Source organism: Oryzias latipes, chromosome 1, assembly GCF_053564925.1.
Source record: "Oryzias latipes strain Hd-rR chromosome 1, Olatipes_Hd-rR_3.1".
NCBI classification, from domain to species: Eukaryota; Metazoa; Chordata; class Actinopteri; order Beloniformes; family Adrianichthyidae; genus Oryzias; species Oryzias latipes.
In genome coordinates this window covers 6,475,053-6,485,252 of record NC_136237.1, presented here as the reverse complement: position 1 = coordinate 6,485,252, position 10,200 = coordinate 6,475,053, and the positions used below count along the sequence as shown (strand labels likewise).

At 40.3% G+C, this 10,200-nt stretch overlaps 1 long non-coding RNA gene across 1 annotated transcript; it reads right to left on the bottom strand.

Annotated features, from left to right (window-relative positions):
• Positions 1–908: 908 nt before the first annotated feature.
• Positions 909–5,991, bottom strand: LOC105354928 (uncharacterized). The gene is made up of 3 exons (XR_909443.4): positions 5,713–5,991; positions 1,272–1,391; positions 909–1,193 (listed from the first exon to the last, which is right to left on the bottom strand). It is a non-coding gene; the product is annotated as an uncharacterized LOC105354928 (long non-coding RNA).
• Between the last annotated feature and the right edge of the window lie 4,209 nt (positions 5,992–10,200).

The window sequence follows — 10,200 nt, the reverse complement described above, 5'->3', positions numbered from 1 at the left end:
CTAGAACAGGAAACATGGCCAAGGGGGATGAACGGTGACCGTCCTTCAAGTTTCAAGTTTCCTGTGGAGAGTCACCGGGGCCGCTCTTCTTCATGTGTGTTCCTGAGGGGGGTCGCTGGGACCACGCTTCATGTCCCGTGTCCCTGAGGATGGTCACCATTTATTCCCCCTTGGCTATGTCTCCTGGTCCAGAAGAGGGTCACCAGTGCTGCTCCTCTTCATGGTTCCTGTCCCTGGGGAGAGTAATTGGGACCGCTCCTCTTCATGCCTGTTCCTGAGGAGGGGTTTGTCATGTCACCCCCTCACTTCTGCTAGGCTGCAGGAACCCAAACTGTGTTCTGGACTTGTATTTTTCTTTTCCTGTTCCTCCAGGTCCCCCTTGTCTGTTTGTTTGTGCATCTGGGATCTTCTCTTTTGGGGAGGGGTACTGTAAGGATTCTGTGTTGTTGTTCTTGGTCATGTTTTTTGGTTTTCCTTTTGTCAGTCACTCCAGTTTCAGGTTCATGATCCACAGCTGTCTTCAGTTTAGTTAATTACCCTCAGCCTATTTAAGTGTCTTGGTTTCTGGTCATCCTTTCCGGTCACCTGCTCTGATGTATCACCTTTTTGTTTCGCCATGTTTCAGTTTGTTTATTAAATGATTTATTTTGTGTCGCCAAGCCTGCTCTCCTGTAATTTGGGTCCTCCACCACCAGTTCCTGACAAACACGTTTTGAAAAACAGAACAGGAACTTGCCTCCGCGCACATCCAATGGAAAAGGGGGTTTCAGAGCTTTCTTCCACACTCCAAAAAACTGAATGTTTGCACAAACGTCCTTCCACATTCCCTTGATTTCATCTATGCAGTTGAGGTTAGCATCACGTACAATACAACACAGCTCATCCATGGCCTTAGTAAAATAAATAAATCAAGGGTGCTCAAGTTGTTTAATCACAATTGACCTTAAATACACAGCAACCATAGGCATAAAAAAATCGAATTTTCCTTCACATTGCGAAGTAAGGTGAAGTACTGGCTGCGCACCATTTCCAGCTCTGAATCTGTGTACATGGCACTCTGGTGGGTCTGACATGTTCATTTTCTTGTCAGTAGACATGGTAGTTGAAGTTGGAGGTTGGCATGGTGATACAGCTGTAGTTGCAGGGATGACCTCACTTTCACAAGTCCTGACATCTGTTGGAGCACTCCCACTCTTAAAAAAAACACACATAAAACACAAATAAGATATTTGACTCAGACAGGTGATGGCCAGATTTTTTTACTGCTATACCTTTTGACAGATGAAATCCCAGAGCTTCTTTCTTCTGAAAAAAATGTTCTGATCCAGGAAATAGATCCTTCAAGTCCACCCGGTTGAGACCTAGCAAGGCTTCCTCATCAACATCGGCAGCTATTGAAAATTAGACATTCTGTTTTAAATAAAATGTCTGTCCCATCCATACAATCAACTATCGTATCAACACCATCATAGAGGGCAATTTAGTCATAAGCAGCATAATGCTTGTCAGATTTTGTAGGTTGTCATCCAATATGAATTCCAACCAACATTGAATGGTTAAAATTATTCTGATCTTGATTGAAATTGTCCATAATAGCAGTAGAAAAAATCTCCACCAAAAGTAGACTGAATAATGCCTTAGACTTAAATTGCATGTGTGTGTGTTTTGATGAAGTTATTGGAACTCTTCTAAAATAATTCTAGCCTTAGATGAAGTCTAGTCTTGTCTCTCAAAGCGCCATTTTTTTAAACATTTTTAACATTAACATTTTAACATTTTTTTAACATTGACAAATATCAGACATGTAAAAACACAGAATAAAGTGTCCCAATTTGTATTTAATCTGATTTGAAGGGACTTTCAACTGTTTAGACAGAAACACAACAATCAGATGTGGAAGAAAAAATTATTTGTGTCACTTTCCTGCAGTGTAAATGCAGCCAAAGATAGCTGATAACCTAGCTAGACAGACTGTGAAACCCGCTGCACAACCCAGAAAAGTGTCACAAAATGCAGAGTAAAGTTTTAAACCTTATGAAATACAAGGCAATAAACAAACAAGAAAGCTGTATCTGGAGCAACATTTAAAGAAGTTTAAATGTTAAAATTTTCAATAAGCAATTGATGAATCTTTTTTGAATTTTAATGTGTAAAAACTACAAACTGATTTAACAAAATGATTGTTTTTGGAGCAATTCATTTAATAACTGTTTTCCCTTTACATAAAGGAAGCGGCTGTTGCTGTAACATCCACATCTGTTCCTGATACAGTGATCCCTCGCGATAACGCGGTTTACTTTTCACGGTTTCGCTACTTCACGGATTTGCATCGTGCATTGTGTTCTGCATTCTGATTGGCTAAAAAGTCACTCCGCTTCTTCTCTACCTGTGCGTCAATAATGTTGCAGTTTAATATGTACACGTACGTAAAACAGCTTGCCAAATTTACATTACGTACATGCAAATTTACATTCAATTTCGAGTTTCTCTATAACCCATAGAAAAAAGAGCGACAACAACTGCCTATAACTATGTTCTTCTTCCGATCAAACACAGCTGCACCGCGGGCTTCAGAAGGAGAAAACACTGCAGAGCGGAGTCAGGATGCAGCGGCTCAGTCTGAAGAGCAGTGAAATACACCTGAGTCACTATTTGTCCCACTGTACTTTGTATGTTTTTCATAATCATTTTACATTTACTCCCGTTTAATCCAATTACTCGGGTTGCGGTAGGCGGGGCCAATCTCCGCAATTTGAGGTCTTCTGTTCACATTGATGATTAAAAAAATATTTTGACAGTACAGTACAGAAGTTCTGTTGAAAAAAAAACATTTCTAAAGTACTTTTATTTGTGAAACAAATGCTTGAGCCCGTAAAAATGGTTTGTTCTTTCTTTTCAATGTATAAAAGTGTCATGTCTCGTCAAGTTTATGTCAGTCTCTTGTGTTGTCTCGTGTTTAACTTCCTGTTTTATTTTGAAGGTTTAACTCACCTCTCGTTTCAGACCTTCCTCTCCCTTCCCTTGTCTGTTTCCCCACAGCTGAGCCTGCCTCATCATCCCTGATCGTTTCCACCTGTGCTTCCCCTCCTCATGTATTTATAGCCAGAGTTTCCCTGTGTCCTGTGCCTGATTGTCTAGTTTTCTCCTTGACAAAGCCAAGTTTATTACGGTCTAAGAAATTAAAACGTTCTAAAACTCTGCATCTGAGTCCCGACCTGTGTTCTGCCCCGTGTCAAAAAGAGTATTTAATTCTATATTAATTGGTAAAAAAAAAAGGTTTCTACTTCACGGATTTTGCCTATTACGGGTTCTTTTTGGAACGTAACCCCCACGAAAAACAGGGGTTTACTGTATTGCTAAATCTGCTTCAGCTTTTGTCATCAGTGTTCGAGAGCAGAGCCATTTGTCACAGGCAAGTTTGATTTTTATAATCAGAGGCATCAACTAGGCTATATCTTGTTTACTAATAAGTTAATTTCAGTTGGTATTTGGTATTGACGTAGAAATTAATAAGTTGCAAATACTTTTTACAGAGAACAGTCAACAACATCGTCTCAGGAGTGCAACAGTATCAAGCTGTTCTTCTGGCCACCAGGAGGGAGGGAATGATAAGAGTCTTTGAAAAACACCCTGCAACAACTTCTGATTATCAAGAGGATGCTTTGGGTACATTTGACACATTTGTAAATCCTCTCTCCAACACTGCATATGGACTGAACAAGAAAATTAAGCATTTGTTCAATCCAATCTACCCAGAGGAAGTAGTGGTGTCGCAAAAGATAAGTTGGGTAAAGCGAGGTCTTTCGCAAGTTATGTCTTTAAAAACAGAAGTTTTTATTACGTACCTCTAGTTCAAAACCTCAAACAGTTGTTAAGCAATTTGAGAATTTTAACATGCTAACAACTGCACCATTACGATCCAGAGAGGGATTCTTATATGATTTCACAGTCAGATTTTTAGGGTCCCATGCTTCTGCAAACAAATTGCTTATGTTTTATTGTACTCTCGGTAATATAGATCCAAAATTTCGGTCAAAATTGGCTCTTTGCTAACTGTATCTCAACTTAAAAATATGATAGAAAACCACTTGGACCACTTTAAACAACTTTTCCCAGATGCCAATGTCATACCTAAGCAGCATTACATGGTGCATCTCCCGAGTCAAATATCATCCCTTGGTCCTTTAACAAGGAGCATGTGCATGCACTTTGAGTCCAAGCACCAGTATTTTAAGCAGTGTGCTTCAAAATTAAGCTTTAAAAATGTTTGTAAATCACTTCCACAAACCACAACCAATTTCTCGAATGCTGTCAGAATGATTTGGGCATTGGACATCCAGTTTTTAGAAATGAAAAAGAATCAGGACCTGTGCTAGCTGTCACAAATACTAATTATGTTCAACAAAAAATCTGAAATTTTTTAGGCATAGAGGTGCTCCAATCTATTGTCAGAGTGAAGTGGTACATCCTGAATGGCAATAAATACATAAGCGGGAAATCTATGGTTCTTGCAGATGTTGATACCAGTCTTTGGAATGATTAAGGACATGTATCTGATTGATTCCACTGTTGTTGCATTTGAATATCAACACTATGAAACCATGCATTTAAATCCCAACTGTCAGGTCTATGAAGTGGCAGTACCTACTCATGCCCAGGCCACAGAATTAGTGCGTGAGCTCATTGATAACACATCATATTATTCTTTCAGTTTTAAGGAGAAAGTTTTTGTGCCAATAAAATATAGTCTTTGTGATGTTATTTCCTTAAGAATGCAGCCTGAAAATTAGGCTGACTTGTTAAATGTTGAAAAGCCTCTTATCACTTTTGTTTGTGAAAGTTCCAGTTAATTCATTAGTTGCAAGGCCATTTGTCCACATCACTTTCAGATGATGTTTGTGACTTTTTTTCTGTTGAGAAAACTTCTTCTCATGGTCTTCAAAACAACTGTGTTAGATGTAAACTGTCTGAGAGATTGAATGTGGCTTCACCCATTTATTTAACAAATCTGTTTAATAAAATGTTGTCTCATGGACATTTCTTAAATCAAGCAATTTGAGTGTTTTTATCTATCTTAAATGAAGTTTTTCTTGAGTATGGAGTAAAGGGATTTTTACTCATTTTAATTATTATTTTCTTATTTCTAAATTCTAGATCTTAATGAGACAAAAAAAAACCTTAATTAGGCTTCTTTTGAGAAAAGCATAGAAACTTGTAAAGCAAAGATAATGTCATGGTGGCCTGTCAGACTCCTCCCCCTCCAGCTCTGCTGCTCATTCCTCTCAGCTGTGACCACTCATCTCATCAAAGCCACCGGCTACGAAAGGAGACCCAGCTTCATTATTCTTCGCCAATTCATTAACCCTGATGGTGCCTAGTCTCCTGAAGCTCTCTGTCTGGCCCCTTGTCTTGTCCTCTGCACTTCAGGTTTTCATCTCATGCCACGAGTGTCACCTGAGCCTTACCACTGCGAGCAGCAGCAGCCACAGCTCTCCATCGCTGACCCCGCCTGCCATTGTGAGCCACAGTCTCTGTGCTCCTCAAGATCTCCAGCCACGCCACGCACCAAGAACTCAAGCCACGAACCCTGTCTCGCCCCTCGCTCAGGGAGTTCGCCACAAACGGTACCGGAGCCTCAAATAAAGAGCCGTAGCCACGTCACCCACAGCTTCGCCAGGATCCAACAGGAACTCAAATAAACTTCTTACTTACCTGTCTCTGCCTTCTGAGTTTCAGCATCTGGGTCCGTCCTGCGTTCTGGTCATGACAGATAAAATAAAATAACTTAAAACCTGGTAAAATATCTTAAATGTCTAAAAACAAGATTTAAAATCTGTGCAACAAAGAGTTTGCAGTGTGGCGACAACTGCCAGAAAAAGAGGAAATTACACGCGGTGTCAACAGGACAGTCAAGAGGGCAGACAACATTTTCTATGTCACTGCCTCTGCAAAAGGAAGGACCGTGACGACGGCAGTAGAAAAGGAATCAGAGCGGAACTTGGAGAGAGAGACAGAGCAGGTTCCTTTGAAGAAAAAATGTTGTGTTAAAAGGTACTTTCTAGCTAAGTGAAAAAATGCTTACTTTGTCGTACCTCATAGGCTGGATAAAGTCATGTGCCTTATTTGCAAGAAGGTAAATGCAATGCCAAAGAAATCCATATAAACTGTTACTACAAATCATTTAAAAAAAAACTATGAAACTTTTACAGGTGAGGAGCACAAAGACTTCCAACAACTACAACGAGGCTATGCTGCACAGCAGATTATGTTTACAAAAAAGGTTAAATCCAGTGAAGCTGTGAGAGAAGCTAGCTAGGTTGTGGCTTTATAAATGGCGTAAACCAGAGAATGTTTCTGTTAAACCAGAGAAAGCAGAGTAAGTCAAACCCGTTTCTGAAAGAGAGGTAACTTATACTCGGAGTCAGTGTCCATGGTTACTTATGCTGTGAACCTAACCTGGTCGGGAGCAGGTTTTATTCTCCAAACTCAAGGTTTCTGCCGGTCCCCTCCCCTTTTTAAAGACGAAGCGGTATTTTTCGCTTTAACCTTCATTGCCCACATGTCCGTCACACAGAGACGGTCTAAGTGACAAGAATGGCTTGTTCTTTTTTGGAGGACCCAATAGACGAGGAGGCTGCATTAATTCATAGAGAATTATATTTACCTCGTACGAGGATTTTGAGAAGACTCGATTTTTTTTTTTCACTTTTAGCTGCTGCCATGTTCTTTTAATTCCTGCAGGATTGCATCTACGTGAAAATGAAATCAGGGACATTGAATTAGATTAATGTAACAATTACTTTTTGGAAACACAATTTTCTAGCACTGCTTACTTTTTTAATCCCACATACACCTATACCACTTGATCAATACAAGGGTAGTGTTGCAGTGTGTGTGTGCTGAGCGGGGTGCGATCCACGAGAGACAAGGGGAGGGGCGAGTGCAGGTGCAGATGGGGGGGGGGAGGGGTTGCGTGTTCGGAGGACGGAGCACTTAGTTAAATAAGGAGAAGGTGTCATTCCCAGAATAACTGTTTTGGAGTCATTCTTAATCCGCTCTGGAGGTTGAGGGTTTCCAACGGGAAGTGAACCCCGAAGGAGAATTCCCTTCGGCCCTGAAGGAAATCTCCCCTGCGCTTCTGACCACGGTCGGAAAGACGAGAGAAAAGAAAGGAGAAGTCTTCGCGCAGCGAAAGGTTCAACAGTAGACAAAAGTTCACTTTTAAAAACACAATCGCATGTATTAATATTAAAATGACCAACGTTTGCAAGAGGGGAAGGTTAACAAGAAAGTCCTCTAAACATTACCAACGTTAAATGCATTTTTCCCCCAGATTGGTTCTGTACACTATGCAGCATTTCATGCATTTACACCAGGAACAACACTTCAAAAGTACTCCGAAATATCGCCATGTTTTATTTCACTCCTTACGCTATTTAAAAAGTTATTTATTACAGCCAATATTTTATAACAATGATTTAAATGCAAACTTACGCATTAACTTGAGCAGCTATGTTTTCCCTCGCTAACTGTCTCTGTTTTGCAGATGCAGCGGTGTTGCTTTTCTTCTGGAATATGTGCTCAAATTCACTGTAACTCTGCAGCAGCACGTCAAGTTCAGCTGGCGAAAAATACGCAGACCTCTTTTTTTCACGGTTGCCATGGTGACACGTGATATCTGCGCTTCATTGATAATGTCTTCTTATAGTCGCGGTGCCCACGCTCACGTCCGAATCAGTCCACTCAGAGTTGATTGACCTAACTCGGATCAGCTTCTCTGAAACAGAAAACTCAGAGTTGTTAATCTCCCGATTGACCAACTCAGAGTTCAAGTTCAACCTCAGAGTTGGTTGAACCTCCTTTCTGAAACAGGCCCCAGGTTAGCTGTGTTGCTGGCTGTAGCCCATCCAAGTCAGAGCTCAGAACAGGTCCAGGATTTATCTCAATATCACCAGCCAAAATGAGTATCATCACAAGGTTGATAAGCATCTGGAGAGGCCTTGTTGATTTTACTTGTTCATGTTTACCTGGGGGTGGCCTTGCATGTCCAAAATCCAGAACCCTTTCAAACAGCAGCTGTTGACTCCTCTTTGTTGAATAAAGAGTTGTGTTATTATCCATTTTCCGTGGACACATCAGATTCCAGAAAAGATAAAATGCCATAAAAACTACAGATAGACGTATTAATTGTATTAATTAACCTGCCAGCCTGTGTGTATGCACCTTGGCGGCCATCTTGGACTTGGACAAGAAAATCAAGTTTTTCTTGAGTATGGAGTAAAGGGATTTTTACTCATTTTAATTATTATTTTCTTATTTCAAGATTGTAGATCTTAATGAGACAAAAAAAAAAACTTAAGTGGGCTTATTTTGAAATAAGCATAGAAAGTTGTAAAGCAAAGATAAGATAAAATAACTTAAAACCTGGTAAAATATCTTGAATGTCTAAAAAAAAGTTTTTGCATCTGTGAAAGAATCAAAGAGTTTGCAGTGTGGCGACAACTGCCAGAAAAAAAGGTAATTACACACGGTGTCAACATTGCAGTCAAGAGGGCAGACAACATTTTCTATGTCACTGCCTCTGCAAAAGGAAGGACCGTGACGACGGCAGTAGAAAAGGAATCAGAGCGGAACTTGGAGAGAGAGAGCAGGTTCCTTTGAAGAAAAAATGTTGGCGAGGAGAAAAGGTGCCTTCTAGCTAAGTGAAAAAATACTTACTTTGTCGTACCTCACAGGCTGGATAAAGTCATGTGCCTTATTTGCAAGAAGGTAAATGCAATGCTCAAAGAAATCCATATAAATTGTTACTATGTTCCAAATCATCAAAAAAACGTAAAAATTTACAGGCGAGGAGCACAAAGAGTTCCATCAACTACAAAGAGGCTATGCTGCAGAGCAGATTATGTTTACAAAAATGGTTAAATCCAGAGAAGCTGTGAGAGAAGATAGACAAGTTGTGGCTTTAGAAATTGTGTAGCAAGCCCTTAAGTGACGGGGAGTTTAGAAAAAGAATGTATGCTGAAAGTAGCTGACATTGTTTGTCCAGACCTAAAGAAATGATCAAATCAGTCCTTCAAAAACCTTCATGACTGTTGATGTGAGGGCAACTGGACGATAGTCACTCCTCCACCCCCCTCTTTTAACTTGGCCCTTTTTAACGTTCGATCGCTGTCTAACAAAACATTTCTCATAAAAGATTTTATCCATGATTATAATATTGATGGACTCTTTTTAACTGAGACATGGCTGGGCACGGATGCATCTACTGTTCTCACATAGGCCTCTTCACCCAATTTTAGCTTTATTTTTTCAACCAGGGAGGGCAAAAAGGGTGGGGGTACTGCATCTATAATGTCCAACTCCTTTGCAGTAAAGCAGATTACATTAGATGAGTACCCCAGCTTTGAACATCACGCCTCTGTTTTTAACAGCCCTCCAGTTTTATGCATCACAGTATACAGACCACCCAAACCAAGCTCTGTTTTCATTGAGGAGTTTTCTGAGTTTTTAGCATCTGTCCACAGTTCCTTTAACATGATTTTAATTACAGGTGATTTTAACCTGCATATAGACGGGAAGTCGGACTATTGCACCACTCAGTTCTTGGACTTGCTCTCCTCTCTTGATTTTAAACAACACGTCATGCAGCCGACTCACAACAGGGGGCGCACTCTTGACCTCGTCATCAGTCATGGTTTACCTACCAGTGTGTCCACTGTTGTGGACCTGGCTGTATCTGACCATTACTGTGTGCTTTTTAACATCACTGGTTTTATAAAGCAAGAGACCTCTGTGAGAGCGGTGAAGAAACGCTACTTGACTCCTGAGGTGGTCGAAAAATTTATTACATCTGTTCGCTCCTACTCTCCACCTGTCTTGCTGGCCCCCCTGTGATCTACTCGTTGAAAGTTTTTACAGTAAATTAAAATCCAGTCTCGACTCAGTTGCTCCACTAACATCTAAAGAGATAAGAACCAAAGCCACACCCCCTTGGAGAACTGAGGAAATTAAACAATTGAAGAGACGTTGTAGATCTGCTGAAAGACTTTGGAGAAAACACAAACTTGAAATAAACTATCAACTTTACCAGAACCAACTAAAACTATATAATCAAACAGTAAAACAGACCAGAAATTCATATTTTGCGAATATCATTTCTGTAAATAAAAATAACCCCAGAGTCCTCTTCGCCACAATTGA